Source organism: Mustela erminea, chromosome 11 (assembly GCF_009829155.1).
Source record: "Mustela erminea isolate mMusErm1 chromosome 11, mMusErm1.Pri, whole genome shotgun sequence".
In the NCBI taxonomy this organism is placed as follows: domain Eukaryota; kingdom Metazoa; phylum Chordata; class Mammalia; order Carnivora; family Mustelidae; genus Mustela; species Mustela erminea.
In genome coordinates this window covers 58516174-58537465 of record NC_045624.1, presented here as the reverse complement: position 1 = coordinate 58537465, position 21292 = coordinate 58516174, and the positions used below count along the sequence as shown (strand labels likewise).

General features: G+C 35.9%; 1 long non-coding RNA gene across 1 annotated transcript in view; it reads right to left on the bottom strand.

Annotated features, from left to right (window-relative positions):
* Window positions 1–21292, bottom strand: part of LOC116569088 — a 111132-nt gene that overhangs the window by 7726 nt on the left and 82114 nt on the right. The window contains exons 8-9 of the long non-coding RNA XR_004276848.1: window positions 20252–20425; window positions 19985–20154 (exon numbers count right to left, since the gene is read on the bottom strand). This is a non-coding gene — a long non-coding RNA (uncharacterized LOC116569088). The remainder of the gene's footprint in view (window positions 1–19984; window positions 20155–20251; window positions 20426–21292) is intronic.

Here is a 21292-nt window from a genome sequence, read left to right as displayed (position 1 = left end):
AGCAATACTGTCATTCACAAGTGAAGAAGAAATAAAAACTTTCTGAGACAAATAAAAATTGAGGGAATTTGTTGCCAGTAGACCTGTTTTGTAAGACATGTTAAAAGTTCTTCAGAGATACAACAAATAGTATAGATCAGAAACTCAGATCCAAACAAAGAGAAGAGCAGGAGAGAACAAAATAAGGAGATTATGTGTGTGTGTGTGTGTGTGTGTGTGTGTGTGCGTGTACACGCACACACATTTTTTTTTTTCAGATAGAGAAAGTGAGTACAAGCAGTCGGAGGGATAGAGGGAGAAAGGGAGAGAATCTTAAGCTCAATCTCATGACCCTGAGATCATGACCTGAGCCAAAATTGAGAGTCAGACAATTAACTGAGCCACCCAGGTACCCCCAGAATACATTTATTTTTAATTATTCTTAATTACTTTAACAGACATCAGTTTATTTAAAATAATAATAGCAACAATATATTTGTGGATTATAGTTTATGGATAAGTGAAATGAATGACAGTGATATTGCTAGAGATGAGAGGGATGAATTGGTGGCGCTGTTACAAGGAAACTACACCACCCATGAACATTACAGCACTATGCAAAAATGGGCTTTGATTACTTATAAATGTGTGTTGACATTCTACATCCTCTAAAATTTTTTTTCAAGGAATACAATCAATATGCTAAGAGAAATGAGAAAATGGAGTCATATTAAATGCTGAACTAAACCAGAAAAGGGTTAAAAACCAGTAAGGGACAAAACAAAACAAAATCAGAACAAGACCCATGGAAGAAAATGGTTACAAATGTCATAGAATTTAAGCCTTAAATAGGTTAAAAACAAGGGGCTTTTGAAAAATACGCGATGCTAGTACTAATCAAAAGAAAGAGTAATGATATTTAGTCCACATAGAGCATACTTCAGAATAAGGAAAATCATCAGGGATAAAGGAGACATTATGTAAGCATAAAGGGATCAATTTTCCAGGAAGGCATAACAATCTTTAAATTTTATGCACCTGAGAACAGAATGCCAAAATACTCAAGACAAAAGCTGACTGAACATCACGGAGAAATAGATATATCTACTACTTGTTATAAACTTCAACAACCCTCTACTGGAAACTGACCGCTCCAGCATGCAGAAAATCAGCAAGCATATATTTGAACTGAACAGCACCACCAATCAATTGGATCTAATCGACACTTATAAAATATTTCATCCAACAGCATCAGAATGCATATTCTTTTCAAGCTCATAAAGAATATTCACTCATATAGATCATGTTCTTGGCCAGGTAACACACCGTAACAAATTTAAAGGAAGAGAATTCAAAGAAAGTATGCTCTTAGTCCACAATGGAATGAAAGTAAAGATAAACAACAGAATGATAGCTGGAAATTCCCCCCAATATTTGGAGATTAGACTACTACTAAATAATACATTACCCAAATAAGAAATCTCAAGAGAAATTAAAATATATTTTGAACTAAGTAAAAAATAAAAATACAGCACATCAAAATTTGTACAATCCAGAGATGACAATATTCACAAAGAAATTTATGGCATTGAATGCATGTATCAAAAAAGAAAAGAGCTCTAAATTCAGAAACATGAGATTCCACATTAGGAAACTAGAAGAAAAGGGCAAATTAAATCCATGTAAACAGAAAATAAGAAATAAGAAAAACAAGAGCAGAAACAAATTAAATTAAAAGCAGGAAAAAATTAGATAAAACCAGTGAAGCCAAAAACTGGTTCTTTTAAAAGATCAATAAAATACATAGACATAGCCAGCCACACACACACACACGAGAGAGAGAGAGAGAGAGAGAGAGAGAGAAAAGATACAAATTACTAGTATATGAAACGAAACAGGGGCCATTACTACCAGTTCCATCAGATATTAAAGGGGTTATAAAAGAATATTATAAATAATTCTATGCCTGCAAATTTGATAACTTAGGTGAAATGAAACAATTTTTTGAATGGTACTGCTGTTCTGAGGACCACACTTGGGAAAACATTGCTTTAAATGAACTCAGACCACTATGATTTTTAAATGTTTCTGTCCTTTTTTATAGCATCTTCTTCTTTAACGTTGAATTGCCATCTGCCACTTCTCTTACATCTTAAAACAACCACAAAAGCAAACACCTATAATAGATACCCATTTATTCATCATTTTTTCTCTCTCAGTTATCTGTTGGTAAATCTTCACTCTGGGATAGGAATCTCCCCAGTCATGGATGAGGAAATCCAAATACACAAGGTGTATTAACAGTTCTGTAACACAGGGAGATAATATTTTTGTAGATTTAGGAAATTAAATGTCTCAAAATGATTTATTATAATAATCTATAGAAGACAGAAGACATATTTGGGAAGATCTATTTAATGTTCTTGCAACAGATAAACAAAAACATGGCCTATATCCTTTCTAAAAATCTGACTTGATTATGTTACTGGATGGGAATCACAACAGAAGACTCGAAACTATGTTCTATTGGACTCTCCTATATAAACAAGAAGGCAAAATGCAATTCATCATAAAGGGTCTGTCAAGAATTGTCACTGCAGACAGGTGTAGAGGAAGGAATGGCCACATCACTGAACTACATGGATGTGTAGGGTAGTACCATATTACAGAGTGTTTTGGGTGAAGAGCCAAGGGAAACAATTTCCTTAACTCTGTTGTTGTTACCAAGTCCCCCGGTAAAGTTTGCTACCAGATTCAGAAGTCCAGTGAAATATAACTGGGTAAAAAATAATGTCACTTATGTCTCCTCAAACTTAGCTCATATATAAAATGTATCATTCTAATAGTGATATTATCTAGCATGTGTCAATTATGTCTAATCTGCTTAGTCATGCATATTATGGTAAATATAATAGAACATTTATTCCATAGTTATCACTAAATAAACTCAATGATAAAACTCTTGAAACGGTAATATATAATGTTATCTGATTAAATACATATTACAGAAGGCATAAGCAGATCCTTCCAAAGTATTTCCCTGTGATACTCTGAGTTTCATGTAATTTTCCTGAATACTTTATTGTCTTGTATTGAGTTCAAAAATCAGTGACATATGTTTAACATTACCTGTTGAGGAAGTCCCAAGCTTATATTCAATAGTTAAAGTAAACAAATGTTTAGAAACATAGACAATTCTTATAAACTGTCACTATTTGTCACCTGTCAATGCATTCACTGGCTGGAGTGATCACATAAAAACTATGCCAGACATAGTATGGAGAAATGGACATAAAAGTTTTATGCAGATGAATAATAATAAAAGAGAAAATTTGGAGAGATCTCAACTGGGCCTCTTTCAGCTCTGTATGCTGACTGGGTAGGATGGCCAGAAGGCTTCTTGAGTTTTGAGGAGGGAAAGGGGGTGTTTTGACTGGGGTGGTCACTTAGGGTAATCTAGAAAGCTCTGTATATCTGAACCGGCCAATAGTTGTGAGTGACATAATCAGTGTGTATGCTGCCATCATGCATAGACTTGGTAGGATGCAAGAGCCATCTATGTCTCTAGACTCTAGGGTATCATACCAGTCACAGTGGACTGCCAGTTTATTCAGAAAGGCACAGATGCCCACGCATGTGGTTGATAGGGATACTTTTTCCAGCATCTCTCTGTATGCTTGGTGTGGTCCTGCCTCTACGCCTAGGATGTTGCCACAGGCAGATTGCGACTGAGGTGAGATGTTTTGATACCTCATCTTGGAATTGAAACTCCTGTTGCTACAGCAATGTTCTTCTGGCTGGGTATATCTGAACTGTCTATCACCCTCCCCTATAGGCAAGTAGGCAGGGAAAAAAATCTCTGGAACACAGCTTAAGTCCAGATAGTCTCTTCCTAGTAAGAACTATCTCAAACCCTCAGGTATGTGGGTTGACCAATAGTTACCCTGTCACCTCTAGAATCTGAGTGAACCAAACTCTCAGTTTTACCAGTAACTGGTTGAACAACTCTTTCAACCCCTCTGTGTCCTAGTTAACTCATGCAATCAAGGAATCAATAGCATTAGACAATAAAGATTCTGGAGCTAAAACTCCAGCTCTGGTATTTTCTAGTTGAGTGAAACAGACAAGTTATTTAACCCTTCTGTACCTCAGTTTCTTCGCCTACAAAATGGAGATCATGGTAGTTCCTACCTCAGAGAGTGGATATAAAGATTAAATAAGTCAATATATATTTAGGACAGAACCTGCTACATATAGAAACAGTGTAAGTCTTTGTTACTATCTCTATTACTATTATCAGTATCATCATGGCATTTTCCCCATAAAAAAAGTTGAAAAGGTTTGCATGTGATTATTGAATGCCTCTGTGTTCACTGGCCAGTGGGATCATGTAAAAATTACACCCACATGAAATTTTAGAAACACAAGCAAATAGAGAAATAGATAAGTCATGCAGTATGCAGGTAACAGTACTCGAGTGGCATTTCAACATTTCAGTGGGCTATTATTTGCTCTTCTAACTTTACTGTGTTTAAAAAAATGTTTAAATAAATGTGTCATTTTTAGCAAAAATATAAACTTGAAAAATACTTATATCATAAAAAATATTGGTAACAAGTGATGGTAAGGATGTGGAGAAGATAACTATTATTTAACACATAGTGGCTAGACAATTGGCTAGGAAACACTTTTATCAAATAAATTTCTGGGGGTGCCTGAGTGCCTCAGTGGGTTAAGCCTCTGCCTTCTGCTCAGGTCATGATCTCAGCCTGCTTCCCCCTCTCTCTCTGCCTGCCTCTCTGCCTACTTGTGATCTCTGTCTGTCAAATAAATAAAATCTTAAAAAAATAAATTTCTAATGAAGAGAAATTTAAATTTTGAGAAGTTTAATATAAAAGAGGAAAATGTATGGGGAGAAATAAGAAATCTCTAAATAAGAATAGATTTTATAAGGTTAAAACTCATCACAGTATTTTAGACTTGAGACAGGTCTTGTGGTTTCGTGGAGTAAGAACTTTGTAAATCTCCACAAAAACAACACATTATCAACAAAATCAATGCTTTAAGAACTCTAGAAATTAACCAAATGCTTCTCACAACCTGAATAGTGATTATTCTAGAAAAAAATACTGAACATCAGTAAAAATAGCAGGGTCTTTGATGTTTAACTTGGCTTATTCCCATCTCCCTGTCCACAAAAATGCAAATTAAATGCACAATAAGGTATCATTTCACATCTACAAGGATGACTACAATAAATAAGAAAGACAGTAACAAATGTTGAGGGAATGCGGAGAAGCACGCTGTGAGAATGGAACTGGCACACTTTGGACAGTGTCTGGCAGTTTCTCAAGAAGTTAAATATAAAACTATCATATGATTGAGCAATTCTCTCCTAAATATCTGCACAAGAGAACTAAGAACATATATCCCGAAAAGGACATGGTCATATTTATCTTATTCATCATATCTGAAAGTTGAAAACTGCCCATCCATTGGATAGACAAAATAGATGGATAGACAAAATGTGGCATATACATACAATGAAATATTATTCAGTAATAGAAATTATTGACATATATGATGTCATGGATACACTTTAAGACATTATGTTGAGTGAAAGAAGCCAGACACAAGACACCACAGATGGTATATTCTATTTTCAGGAAGTATCTAGAAAAAGACAAATATTTTAGAGAAATGTTTACAGAAATGGTTGCCTGAAGCTAGAAATAAGAAGGGGATTAACCACAAATGGGAAAAAGCGATCTTATTGGAGGACTACAAATCCTTCTAAAATGAATTTTTGTTGAAGGTTACACACCTCAGTAACATTAGTAATAATTACACCATATACTTGAAATGGATGTATTTTATATGTAAAATATACCCCCCCCCCAAATTTTTTTACAAGAATATTTTAAACTAACTCCCACTCCCAGAAGTCAAGGAACATTTTGCTGGGCACATTCTGCGATCAATGACCTAGAAGCCTGATTGCACAGAGAGGCAGAGTCTCATGTGTTCATAATTTGCTATGCCTGATAGTCAGAGCAGAGACAAAGGAGGGGAATTTATAAAGCTACGTCTTGGGAGGATTTGAATGAAAAACCTATTGAAAAAATTGGTCTTTATTTAAAAAGGGAGTTCTGAGTGTGAAGTCACATTGTGAGATGATGAAGAGTTAAATATGTATAAAAAGATTTGAAGCCTAATTTAGGAAGCAGAAAGCAGACACATTTTTTTTAAATGATAGAGATAGCTGAGTGGTCTTGGACAGCTCCATATAAAAAAGGAGCTATAATGACTCCCACACATATTTTCTCTTCTCCTGGATTTTGACTAAGTAAACATTCATGGATCAATAACCAAGGGGAAAACAAATTAGAGCTTCATTATTACAGGCAAGCATCATTTATTACCGAATATGAACTTGGAGAAAATTCAAAATAAAAGCACAACTTTTGTTTATTTTATTGAATATTGTCTATTTTACCCTTCTCTCTCAACAGAGGGTAGCATATTAACTCTAGAGCTCATAACTATTTAATAAACAATTATTGAACAAGTATTATGTTTCATGTACTTTTCTGAGAACTTGAGATACAAAATAATCTATGAATGTTGCCTTCTTTGAGCTGCCACACTAAAGGGGAAAGACAAATAACACACAAATAAAATATCAAGGATGTCATGTAGCAATGCTATCGAGAGAAATAAACAGGAAACAAAGTTGCAATTTTAGTTACGGTGGTCAGGGATGCCTCAAAGAGAAGGGTGGCCACTCTAACAAGGATCATGACCTTGGGCAAGGCAATTCTCTATATTTGAGGCATCCCTACAATGGCTGACAATTAAACACTGTTCACCAATAGCATTCCGAGTTACACTGGCAACAAGCCTTCCACTGAAGAGAAATCCAGGTCCACCATGTAATCAATATTCTCAGACTAAAGAATGACCAGAATGAGCCATAGTAGTTTACATAATCTCCACATATAGGTGTTTAGGTCCCACTAGAGTCAAACCAGATGAGGAGGTAAGGGTGTCTTGTTTTAAAGCTTAAGATACACATCTGTCTTCCAAAGGCTCCCATTGGGGCTATATTAACTAACACAGGTAAAAATAACATGTGGAACAATTATTTTAAAAACTCAAGAGTATAATACTTTACTACTAACTTATTAGGTATAGAATATGTATAAAAATTCAGAAAATGCAATGATAATGTAGTAGGACAGATCACCAAGAAGTGAATGCATTCTGACCTGGGCAGTTGACATATTTTTAATTCTTAGACCTCGTAAAAATTAAATAATATTATTGCTATTTTGTCTTTTTTTCCTCAGGTGCTTTAACTTTAGGGTGTAAGCAAAAATGGTTGGAAAGTCATATATTTATTCTTAAAGTTCTATTTACTTCTAGACATCAACTAATTCTAGTTCTCTATTTATATCCTAATATGAGAAAATTTAATCTAAGTTACTAGTTTCACAAAGACTTTTGAAGAGGGCTTATTTTCAAAATTAATAATTATTATTGTTTATTGATATTTCTATGTGTCAGGCATTATATGGAACACTTTAAATTATCTCAATCAATCCTTATAACAACTATACCAGGAATAATCTGATATTAATTATCCTCATTAACATGAGAAATCTGGGGATAAGGAGTCTAAATAACTTATCTAAGATTATATAAATACCAGGTAGCACATGTAGGATCCAGTCCGAGCCTTAGGGTTAGTTGCAAAACTCTTTAAGAGTTTTACTGCAAATATTCCTGTCTGATTGCAAGAGGAGAAACATTCCTGATATGAAGCAGGGCAGCAGAGATAATAATCATATATATACCAATGATATGAGGTAGTTCTTCTCAGTCTGGCCTCAAGCCCCAGCTATAGCTCTTCACCTCAACTCTTGAATGAGACAGTCAACCACTGTGCGATTATTCACTTTTGTGAAGGAGAGTGAGACAGCCAGAAGCAAAAGACCAGAATAATGATGTGACAGGTAGTAATAATTTGGTAAAACAAGCAAAGACCTTCAGTTCCATAAAATTCCACAGGAAAAGTTTATGATTTTTAAAAATGTGCTGTGGAATAGGGTTAATTCTCTGAAGAGATAGACAAAGATCAGTCCAGCACTGGAGGAAGAGAATACAATGTTTAGCAAAAGAAAATGCTGAAAAGTTGTCATTGCAAAGAAATTCTGAAGAGTGCAATTGCTTTAGCTGAAGCAGATGGAGTTCATCATGCCATATTCAAGATTTTTTTTCACCTCTCCTTGAAATAATTAGCCACAAGACTATAAGTACATTTTTCATGTCAAATGGACAGTGGCTTCAAAGACATTGGCGGGTGGAAGTGGGAAAGAGTGAGAAAAGGAAACCAACAACGCACGAAAGACGAAATATCAACATTTCTTGTACAATCACTGAACATGTGTCAGCAAGCATGAGGTCACTTTTTAACTGGAAGCAATACAAGTAAAATAGGTAGTTCACTAAGTAAGAGAAGCAAAGAAGTGGTGTTCATCTTGCCTATCAACTCAAAAACTTACAAAATAGTGGGGCAGCATAGTGGTTTGGTTCACCCTAAATTCAAACAATATGAGTGGAAGGATGATACAACTAGGAGAAAAATTGATGTCAAATATGATTTCTGGAGAAGAGCCAAAAGCTAATTCTGACCCTGATTAAATCAAACTTGATGAGAGATATCTTTGGATCTGTACTCCGTACTTCGCATAATGTGGCAAAGGAGGGTATGTTAGGAGAACATTTACATTATAGAAGGCAGAGTAAGAGCCCTCCTGTTCAAGACTGATATTAATCAAACTGGTATTAGGTTAATCAAAATGTCAGTTCTACCTGTAAGTAATTTTCAGTACCTACTAGTCAGTGAGTTTAAGGAGTCTCAGTTGAGTTTCTGTAAAATTCTAGATACAGGAGCAGAAAATGGGCACACTTCTGGTTTGGCCATGCTAGGATTACTTAATGCCAAAACCTGTGTAGTATGTCACCAACCACAAGTAACAACAACAATAATAACATAATACTTATAATGTATAATACAGTGTACAATTATAATAATAATTATTGCAATGTTCTGTTCAAAGCACTTTACATATGTTCATTCCTTTAAGTGTCATTATAGCTTTTGAAATAGGTCCTTCAGTTATATATTCATTTTTCTAATAAATAAGCAGAGATGCAGAGAAGTTAAGGAACTTTGCTAGATCGCACACAGCTAGTAAATAGCAGAGCCGAGGTTGAAATTCGGTTATCCTACCTTTGAGAGTCTATGCTCTTGACTGCAATAATATACTATAGACTATGACAGCTATAGTGAAATCACTTTGCTGTAGTACATGCCACTCTCTCCCTCTTGGATCTAACTGGAGATTTTGTATCCGCAGTTGCTGACATTCTGTGGGATATCTCTTTTTGCTTCTTGTCTAGGGTAGCCCAAGTCAACATTTATGAGAATGCCGTAATTTACCATAACGTACATGAAGCCTCTACGGAGTCAGATTGCTTTTCTTCATCGTTACAGAACAAGATCCTGGGAGGCCTGAATAGAGAGCAAATGGGAATTTACCCAATTCAAAAATGTAGCATCCTGTATATCATAAAATAAGAAAGCTCAGAGGAGCTATATCTAAAATCTGCTTATATAAACTGGGACTAATGATTGAAAAATGTTTTTAAGAAACTCAAAAAAATGTTCTAGGCAGTTTTGGAATGAGTAATTGATGTTCGTGGTGTCCAGGGACAAATTAGTCATTCAGAAATTTAAGAAAGGAAGAAAGGCCCCATGGGTGTTTCTCAAAATCTTAATTTTCTTTTTTATTTTTTCTGTTGTTCCTGTTTATTGTAGTGATCTATCTGATTTTTGGATACCTCATCTTCCCTTCATATAGCTGACTCAGGGGACATCTGTATGTTCAGGCATTTCCTGGGTACAGAACCAATTCTGAGGTTGGTCAGTAATGATATAAGGAGACATAAACCAGAGAAGTTAACTCAGTCCTGCTGTACCTTGGGGCTTCTCTCTGCTTGCATTCTAACAATACCCTAGGTATGTGCCCCTATGTCTTAATGTTGTTTTTATAAACTTAGCCACTACTGTAGCCACCATCTAGGGCAGTAATATGTCTTTTCTTTGATTGCTCCCTTTTCTAAAACTAAAACCAACTGGAGTAGTACCTTTTTAATCTACTTCTTATAACCTAAGGATTTAAACGCCCACCTATTCCAAACATTAATCTGTCTTAGGAAAATGGTCTTTCTAAATCTAATTTTGAGTTCATTTCCTAGCTTACATCTGGCCACAATGTCCTGATGCTGACTGCTGTTTCCACCACTACTTGCCTTCTATGATGATTTGCTTGTTTATTTTAAATCCATAGCCTTTCTCTAGGGGAGTTCTTCTGCTCCATAACTTAGTCGACAACTGTCACCCCCTGCCCTGTCCCCAGGCCGAGATTTTCCCTAAGACAGCTATTTCCTTTTCTGACAGTCCTTGTCTTTATGTTTCTTTATAGTGTTAGGAGAAATATAACTCCATTTTCAGTCAACCACGGTACATTGTTTGATTAGAAGACCAATAGGCATTAAGCTCTAAGGGGTCAGAGACAGTCATTTCCTTTTCTTGTGGGAAGGGATCTTCTCATTGTTAAACCCCTGATCAAAAATATGTGGAGGAAGGGGAAGTAAAGAGGTGGGCTGAACATGAAGTCAAACATTCTTGTGTTCTAAGTTCAGCTTAATTTCTTGCTAGCTATGTGAACCTGGAAATAAATTAAGGGCTGTGTAACTCACTTTCCTCACTATAAAGGGGGACTAGTAATACTTTTCATATATATATGGAGAAGGGTTAGCAATTTTGCCTCTGGGGACAACGTAGAATATTTTAAGTACTGGAACAAAAAAGAATAATATAAAAATAGTATAATTATTAAAATACAAAAAAAGTAATATAAAAAATTCAGTGACTTAGAAAAATGTTATTAATACTTTAAGTTAATAAAAGGTTATAAGGAGTTTGTATAAAATTATTTTGGCATGATAATCTACACAAAGAAAAAAGAATAAAAGCATATTTTTGTTAAAGAGCTACCAAGGGCACCTGGGTGGCTCAGTGGGTTAAAGCCTCTGCCTTTGGCTCAGGTCATGATCCCAGGGTCTGGGCATCAAGCCCTGCATTGGGCTCTTTGCTCAGCAGGGAGCCTGCTTCCCCCTCTCTCTCTGCCTGCCTCTCTGCCTACTTGTGATCTCTCTCTCTGTGTCAAATAAATAAATAAAATCTTAAAAAAAAAGAGAGCTACCAATAATTACCCCATGTTTCAGCATCTTCATACATTCTTCATTGAGCATTTATGTTTAATAATATATATTACAGTTGCAAATTGAAAAGGTATGTATGTATATATTTGTATGTATATGACATTCAAAGTAAATAAACTGAACTAAAAAGAATATATCATATCATATATAATAATTATATATTATATTTATAATAATTGGGATATCAAAAGAAAAGGATGTAATACATTTCAGATTTATGTTTTCAACACATGTGTTTTCCTAAATACAAGCTAACTGGTAGATAAACATTTACCCAAAGTATTATATTAATTATTTTAATCAATTATAAGTATTACAAATAAAGTGATAGAAAAGCCAGCTTTTATTATCTGTAGTTTGTTTTTTTTTTAATTCTGGATCTTAAACTAATGAATTGCTCTGTTACACATAAATATCTCTCCTTGTACAATAAATTATACTACATTTCTAAATATAAAAGAAAAAGTATAAAAGAGTTTACGATAAGTTTTGGTTACTTTGAATAGTTAATTGTTGATTATAATAATTGTACACAAAGAGAAATATGGACACAATATAGTTTACACTGTAATGATTCAAGGTCTCCCAAAAAATATTGTGTAATTTGGCTCACTAGTTGCACTGGTCTATTTCACTTGTCCTCATGGCAAGCAAGGTAATGAAATAGGAAATTATTCGAGCCAAGTAATTTCACTGGAAGTAATTCAGTTCAGTTGTAATTTTTGAATCTCCCCAGGATAAGTCAAAATACACCTTAACTTACAAATATCCAAAGTTCTGACCTTTTGATTTTTCATAAATTTTTTTTTTTACTGACATGAGTTATTCTTCCCACCCTTTTCCAGTTAGTAATTTGGATTCTTTCCTGAAGAGGATTTTTCCATGCACGCCACACAAAGCTATCCATCAACTTCTTCCCATGCTTAGGTTTTTATTCATCTTACCAACACTGATTTTTGTTGGAAACAAATCAGAAACGTAGGGAAACTACAAATGGAAAAGATATGACATGTCAACCAGTATAACTTCCTACAAACAGCATTACTTCTCATAATTTACTTATTTTATCATAATTGACATCATCACAATATCATCATTATCTTTTAATCATAGAGTGAGAATATTATTCTTGTTTAATGCTTAATATAATACTCAGTTTTATGTTTTCTCCCTTCCCAGAGTTGGAGGAAAAAATGAAGAGAAATATTTTGGCTGCATAATTCTCCTCCCATCCCTGCCCATGCCAAGACTTTTCCTTTGAGCTCTGAACCATTAACTCTTAGTGCACTTGGAGACATTACTAAGCTAAGGGGATTTTCCTTACCAAGGAAGAAAAAGGAAAAAAAAAAGCCATTTATCATTTGCTGGAGAAGGAAGAAAGGAAAACCATCCAAATATGTTTTTTTTTCTGATTAAAAACAGCTAGAACCATGATCTCCCTATTAATATCTTCCTTCTCCAAACTTCCTTGTCTATGATTCTTAACTCTCTCATCCAAGTATTCATCAAGTATGTATTCAAGTAGTTCATGCTATGGGGCAGGCATTTTTCCAAACATAGAATTCTGTAATCTCAGCCATCAAAGTGATGGGGGAAAAGATGGCAAACAATTATTACATACTATGTATATAGTGGTTTAAAAAGCATTGCATACAGTAGGAGGTATGGAAGTATGAAAAGACATGAAAATAGTGAATTTAGAACTAGATGTCATAAGATCTTTGTTCTCTATTCAGAAGATCTGACCTGAAAATGTGAAGAGCTTAAGTAATAAGGGATACCTATATCAAGTTTACATTTCTAAAAGTTTATTTATCTTATTGGCATAGATCTTCTGCAAAAATATTTTAAGTTTTAAATTTTGAAGTGTAGACAATGGATGACCATAAATGATATTAATAACAAAACAGAAGAAGCACTTTGGGAATCATGAGGGAAGGACTTCTGAAAATCCTTGCTTTCTTAGAAACATCAAAAATTGAAATAGTCTAAATCAACTTTTTCAGATCTCTGGAAATTGACCAAAGTCACACAACAGTAGTAGGAGCATTTATTTAAGAGAAAAATGGATGATGTGGGATGATGTCAGCAAAATGTCTGATTAAGATGTTACTTAATGTATCCCCACCTTGACAACAACAATTTGGCATCCACCCACAGACATAAGTACCTCTCTTGCAGCTGTGGAATCTGACACCATATTCCAAGGAATCTGAGAAGAGTTTTGCTCACCTGTCGTCAAGTAACAGACATATAGACCTTGGTCTTGGCTGTTGGGGAGGCAACGAGGCGGAGAGAGTGGCAGATAGGACTCTTGGAAGGTATTAAAGGGATGTGGATCCTAATAACCACATTGCGGACTTCATTGAGAAGCTTCCCTTGAAGCACTGGGGACGCCTCACCTGCAGATCACCCCAAGTGACTGGGGGTACCTCCAGGGTTCTGTGCACCTCACCCATACACCCTGTGGCACTTCCTCGTGCATGCTCCTTATGGTGGAGAGAGCAAGTTTTGGTAGAGGACTAGTGAGCAAGTGCAGAAACCTGGCCTGAATCTGTGTGCCAAGGGAAAAAACCACAAACTTGAGCTTCAAGTACAACTCTTGGCAAATCTCAATAATATTAATGACTGACTTTTCACCAGAAATCATGGAGACCAGAAAGCAATGGGATGGCATTCTCAAAGTGCTGAAAAAGACTTAACCAAGGATGCCATATCTTACAAAATCATGCCCAAAATGAAACAGAAATTAATTCATTCTCAGATACTAAAACTAAGACTTCATCAAATCTCCCCTACAAGAAATATTAAGGAGAGTCCTTCAGGCTGAAATGAAAGGGCACTAGATCATAACTTACTTCAATATGAAGAAATAAACGCATGGGTATAATTTCACAAATTTAAAAGAATTATAATATACACATTTTGTTTGTAAATCTTTTCTTCAATTTAGTATAAATGACAAATGTGTAAGTCTATGTTGATGAATCAAAATGTATAAAGAGGTGATTTATAGGATCATAGTAGTGCATAGTAGTGTGCTGGGGGGAGTATGAAGCTGTATTGGAGTAAGGCTTTTGTAATATTAAAATTAAATAGATATATATCTGAAGTAGCTTGTTATAGTTGTTAATTGTAATCCCTAAAGCAGTCACTCAGAGAATAAATAAAAAATAGTAAAATAATAATAACAAAATTTTTAAGATAGTATATTAGAAAACATATAACACAAAAGAGAACACATATGGAGGAATAGAGATATAACAGCAACAAAAAATAAATAACAACATGAGACATGTAGAAAACAAATAAGAAAATGGCAGGTGCAAATACATTTATTGGTACCTGTCTTATATGTAAATAGGCTAAACTCTCCAATAAAAAAACAGTTCCTGGCAGAATGGATTTTAAAAATCCAACTATATGCTTTATAAAGATACATATATTAAATTTAAAGAAGTAGTTGGAAGTAGAATGGTGGAAAATTACTTACTGTTCAAACAGTAACCATAGGCAGCTTGAGTGGTTGTACTATAATTATACAAAACATATTTAAGACAAAAATTTTCGCGAAAGACAAGAACATTTTATATTGAGAAAAGAGCCAATTCACCAAGATGGTAAAACAGTTATGAACATATATCCACTTAAGAACAAAGTCCCAGGGCACCTGGGTGGCTCAGTGGGTTAAAGTCTCTGCTTTTGGCTCAGGTCATGATCCCAGGGTCCTGGGATTGAGCCCCACATCGTGCTCTCCACTCAGCAGGGAGCCTGCTTCCTCCTCTCTCTCTGCCTCTCTCTCTGCCTACTTGTGATCTCTGTATGTCAAATAAATAAATAAAATCTTTAATTAAAAAAAAGAACAAAGTCCCTAAATAAATGAAACAAAAACTAACAGAAATAAAGGGAGAGACAAATAATTCAACAGTAATATTTGATACTTCAATAACCTACTTTTAATAATGGGTAGAATAACTACAAAGAATATATTTTAAAAAGATGAACAACAATATAAGCCAACTAACCTTAAAAGCTACCTACTGACAGACTAACAACAGCAAAGTACACATTGTTCTCTGGTGCATGTGAAACATTCTCCAGGATAGATAATATATTAGGCTCTTACAATTTTTCAACAAATTTAAAAGGATCAAAATCATAAAAATATGCTTTCTGACTACAAATAAATTCTCAGTAACAGAAGAATGAGGAGCTCAAATCTGACATGATCAAAATCTGAAGTCTATCTAAGTTTTTAAGCATGAAGAAAAGTTATGAACATGTCTTTCAAGGAAAATTAACTTAAAAATTTTAATAGCCAAAAATACTGAATAATGATACTCATAATGATAATTGGTAATTTGTATGACCCTATTGGAATGACCAAATCTAAGAATTACACTAAGCGCCTCACACTCGTAAACACATGTAATCTTTCTTAAAGCCTGTCCTCCTATAAATAGGAATCAGGGTTGTTTTCATTAGGAGCCTATCATGAATACAGTGGTCACGAACATTCATAAGCAGTGTTTTTGTGGAATTAAATGCTCCTAATCAAGATCCTCTGAAAATCAAACATAAAGATGAGATGAGGTGTGCAAAAGACTTATTGGTGGAAGTGACTAAAGAAAGAGAAGAATCAGAGAAGATGGAATAGCTTTCAGACTGCAATGCAAATCTGATACTTTGAAGGAAAAGAGGAAGGAAGGATGATTTCTGAAGAAAAATATCAAGCTGCTGTTCAATTCTAAGAAAGTTGTGGCCAGGCTAAATGTAGGATGATTATAAATATCATTACTCGGGTTAGTGATAATGCTTTTTATTTCATTTGCTTTTAATTATGAAAGAAATTGATTTTTATCAGTTCCATGTTTGTTATGTGTCTACCAAGATAATCACAGTCTTTTTGTCTTTATTTCTATGTAGAAAATATGTTAATTTTCAAACGTTAAACCAACCTTGCATTTCTGAGGTAAATCTATTTGATTATGATCTGTTCTCTGAATTTCCAGGAATGATGCCTGAGAACCTCATTTTAAAAATCATGCCAGTTGATTCTTAAGCACATTAAAATTTAAGAAGCAAAATAATCTGTATATATGTTTGCATACACTTTATTATACCCATACCATATACAGATAAAAACATAAGTTCACACCCAAACTTCCAATTCCTATGTAACAGAACAGAGTTTATGCTAGTTTTTCCCCTTTCAGTATTTGTAAATCCTTTCTCATACATTGAAGAACACGGCTCCCATTATCTTTAATGTATATATTTATTTGATCATTTTCCTTGGATATAAACAATGTTTCATCCTTGTGGACAACTCCTCACCTTTGATTTTTTGACTCCCAATGCCTCTACCACCATCCTCCACATAGATGTTCCTGTCAACTTTCTTAGGCTTCAAAACCCCACATTTTACAGCCCTTCCATTTAACACCTTACTTAGCTTGCTCAGGCTCTGACTCTCCACTCGGGGCCACCCACCTTTTTGCATAGACCCTGTTTAATCGACTTGTGCTCCAACAACTCAGGCTTGGCTGTCCTTTTCCATAAACACCCTCCTTAACCTTCTGGAATCTAATTGCTCACAATAGAATGTCCCACTTAACCTGGATATCCTTCTTGCCCTTCTCAGCCTCTGATACCTCACACCAAGCTGTCTTCCTCAAGAACACATGTTTCACTTGGCTCTTTCTCTGAATCCTCACATCAAAAGTCGCTCTGTGTGCATTCCTCCTCATCCTCCTCAGACTCTGACATTCTGTGTGGGGTAGCCCTTCAATAGGGATGACCACTCACCCTGTTTAGACCTCATACAAGGCTGACCATGGAAAAATTGCTAACCAAGGAGAAACTGGACAATCTTTCCAACACATCCTGCTGTGCAGGCACACTCCTTAGTTCACTTGGCCTCTGACACTCCTCTATGAGACTCAGGTCTCCCACGACATAGACACTCACTTTGTTCTGCCTCGCCCGGTGCTTTTAAGAATAAATTATCCAATAAGAGAGGTAAAGCAAAGAGAAGGCAAATTGGGGAGGGAAGAGTGGAACTAACCAAAAAAAAAAAAAAAAAAAAAAGTTTTGTCATAACATTTTAGGACTAGAAGGAAGACTCAGAGGTGCTGTTCCCATTTCAGACAGATTCATACCTGAATAAACAGTGCTATTAGATATACTATCTGTGAACCAGACCTATCAGAACCTTAATTAGTGTGACCCCGGAGGATATCAACTAAAATTAAAAGAAAACCCTGTATTGAATAAAATTCACATAACATAAAATGTCACCAATTTTATTTTTATTTCTTAAATCTCACCAATTTTTTTTAATTTTTATTTTTTTTAATCTCACCAAGTTTAAACGAACAAGTCGATAATGCTCAGTATACTCACAGACTTTGTGCGACCATCACAATCCAAGTTTAGATTAATTTCATCATCCTAAAAAAGAATCTCTGTACTCATTAAACAGTCAGTCACTCATTTTGTTCATCACCCAGATGTAGGCAACTACATCTACACCTAAACTAATCTATTTCCCTTTTCCAGATTTTCATATAAATGGGACCATACAAAATGTGGTGTCTTGTGACTAGTTACTTTTGTTTAGCTCAGTGTTTACCAGGCTCATCTATACCATAGTATGCATCATTTCTTTTTATTGCCAAGCAATATTCCATTGTAGGAATACACCACATTTTGTTTATCCATTTAGCAGTCAACGGAGATTTTGGTTGTTTTCACATTTTGACTACTATGAATAATGTTTCTATATTATTCAAGTGCAAATTTTTGTGTGGACATATCTTTTTCACTCTCTGAGCACTATATTTAGTCTCTCAAGCTGCCATGCCATAACACCACAGACTGGGCCACTTAAACAGCCAGCAACATATTTTCTCATTTCTAGAGGCAAGAATTGTAAAATCAAGGGGCTGGCAGGACTAGTTTCCAGTGACATCTCTCCTGGCTTGGAGAAAGCTGCCTCTTCATCCGTCCTCACACGGCCTTCCTTTTGTGCACGTACACTCCTGTTGTCTATTACTCTTTTTATAAAAACACCAGTTAATTGGTTTAGAGGTTCATTTTTATGAACTCATTTAATCCTAATTACTTTATTAAAGTCCTTGTCTCCAAATAGAGTCACATTGGGGGTTAGGGCTTCAATGTATGTAGTTGGAAGGGGCACAATTGTGTCCATAACGTTCCAGCTTCTGCCAGCCTCCCACCAAATTCATACCTTTTTTACATTCAAAATACATTTACCTCATTTCTTCAGCCCCCCAAATCTTAGCCTACTCCAGCATCAACACCAAGTCCGAAGTCTCATCTAAATATCATCTAACTCAAGTATAAGTAAAGTCAAGGTATAGTCCTGAGGCAAAATTCCTCTCTATCTGTGAACCTATAAAACCAGATAAGTTACATGCTTCCCAAATACAGAGGAGGGACAGGCGGAGGCTAGATACTCCTATTCCAAAAGGAAGACATTATAAAGACGAAAGAGGTGAGAGACCACAAACAAGTCTAAAACCTAACAAGGCAAATTCCATTAGATGTTATGACTCCAGAATAATCCTCTCTAGCTAGATGTTCTGTCCTGTGTGCCTGCCAGGGTGGTCACTCCTTCTAGGCCCACTAGTGAGGCCACACTGTCATAGTCCACAGTAAAGCATACCTATCCCTTTGGTTCTAGGTGGTGACCATGCCCTCTCAGCCATGGCCAAGGGCCCTCTCCTTAAAACTTCGGTCAGAAACAAACCAACCTGCTGAAACCAAGGAGGTTGGCCTCACTTTCTGTAACTGAGAAGGACACAGTCTTGTTCCTCAGGACTATCCCTTCTGGGCCTGTGGTGGCAATAAATTCATTTCTGTTCAGTTCATAACAGGTATATACCTAGAGGGGAAATTGATGGGTCTTCTGGTAATTCTGTCTTTAAACCTTTGAGAAACTGTCAGAGTCTTTTCCAAAATGGCTAAACTAGCATTTAGACAGATCCTGGAGATCTGTCTTTGCTTTAACAGTGTTGGGATGAAATAGACACGGAGATGTTCCTCTTCTAACCTCCAACAACTGTCTTGTCAGAACCATCTTCTCAGTCATCCTTTGTCTCTGGGACCAGCCAACACCATATTTTGGATTTAACATGACCTCCCAGACTCATCAGAATTATTCCACTGAGGTGAAAGTCACTATCAACCACCTGGTCAACATGCATCTCCTACACCTACCTTTCTCTGCACTTCTAGTTTGACCATGATCATGTGTCTCTGGAGGGCATGGGTCACATCTTCCCAAGTTAATTAAGGAAAAGCAAGAAAGAGCAAAGCATCTCTTAAAGATGTAAAACCAGAGCCATGGCTGTGCCTTCTTCCAGGATGTGCAGAAGCCATCCCAAGATGCATGGGGTAAAACCTGGGATGCTGTGAAAGTCACCATATCCTGAGGAAGAACCTGACCAGGGCCCTTGAGGATCTGCGTGCCCTGGGTTCTGCCCAGGCAGATGCCCATCTCTGCAACTTCCTGGAGAACCACTAACTAGATGAACAGGTGGAACTTATCAAGTTGATGGTAACCACCTGACTAACTCTGGAGGCTGGCAGCCCCCAGGCTGGGTGAGTATTGCTTTGAAAAGCTCACCTTCGAGCATGACTAGGAGCCTCTGGAGCCCGGCAGCCTTTGAGGGTCTTCTTGGTCTCCCCTGGTGGTAGGGCTTCTGCTTCAGCTTCTCCCTTCAGCCACAAGGCAGCATCTTAACCACCCTGGAGCCCTATTCCAAGCCGTGGACCAAATGGAAACAGTAAATCTTTCTGCAGCAACAAAAATAATAATAATAATAAAATAAAAATTTAAATGGCTAAACTATGTTAGATCATTAGAGATGAATGAGGGATTCAATTTCCTCACATCTTCAGCAATGCTCATTAGTGCTTGAGGTTTGTTATTATAAAGGAACTCTTGAGCACACTTGCTACCATCATAGTTCCAGCCACAGCCTCTCACATTCTTTCCTCTGCTCTTTTCTGACTTGTTTGCATTTCTCTATCGTTCCTTCTCATCAAGGTAGTGCCAGCCAACTCCCTGAAAGCAAAATATAAAAGGAATCTTATGAAGTTATTTAGGGTTTTTTATTTATTAAAAAAATTTTTTTCATGACATTTGCCATCACTTGGTTAACTTGGTTTTGCAAGACAAGTTCTCTGAAGCTGGTTAATTTTGGCTGAGACACTCTCCTTACTGTTTCCTTCCAGGTAGTTTCTGGCTGCCGAGAATTTAGCTAAGTGAGCCTTAGGTAAGGACTGTCTAATGTCAGATCACTTATGCATGAGGAGAAAAGTACATTCTTTAAAAATCAATATAACTAATTAATATAACAGCATAAATTATGTAATTGCTCAGTAATTCATGCTGTTTATGTAGCAAATTAACTCATGGTTTTAAAACAAATTTATGCCCTTATAATAACCTCTTCGCAGGCACCGATATGGGGCACATCTGAATACCAAGGGGAAAATAAATGAGGTAGAATAAATATTTTTTATTTAGTTAACTGTGAATTTTCTTAACAGCTCAAGTGAAACCTGTGCTTCTGGTTTCCAGCTGTGTAGTTCCTGTCTGTAATTTTTTTTTTTAATGGTTCTATTTTGGTTCACAGTGGTCACATAAACCTGGGATATCCTTTTTAACTGCAAGTTAAAGATTATCAATATCAGACTGGAATTATGTCATAAAACATTACTGGCTGATTCATTAGAGCCGGTGTTGTAATGTTTCTTCAACTCGTAAAATGCATTTATTATGAAGCCAGAGCTTCAGAGATTTTCTGATCTGCAAATTTTCCATGGTAACAGAGATGATCTTGTCATTTTATAATTTACTAGACTGAAGTAATTCCCAGGCAAAGCACATGTTTGAGAAAGTCAGCGGATGCACCCCACAGGCAGGACA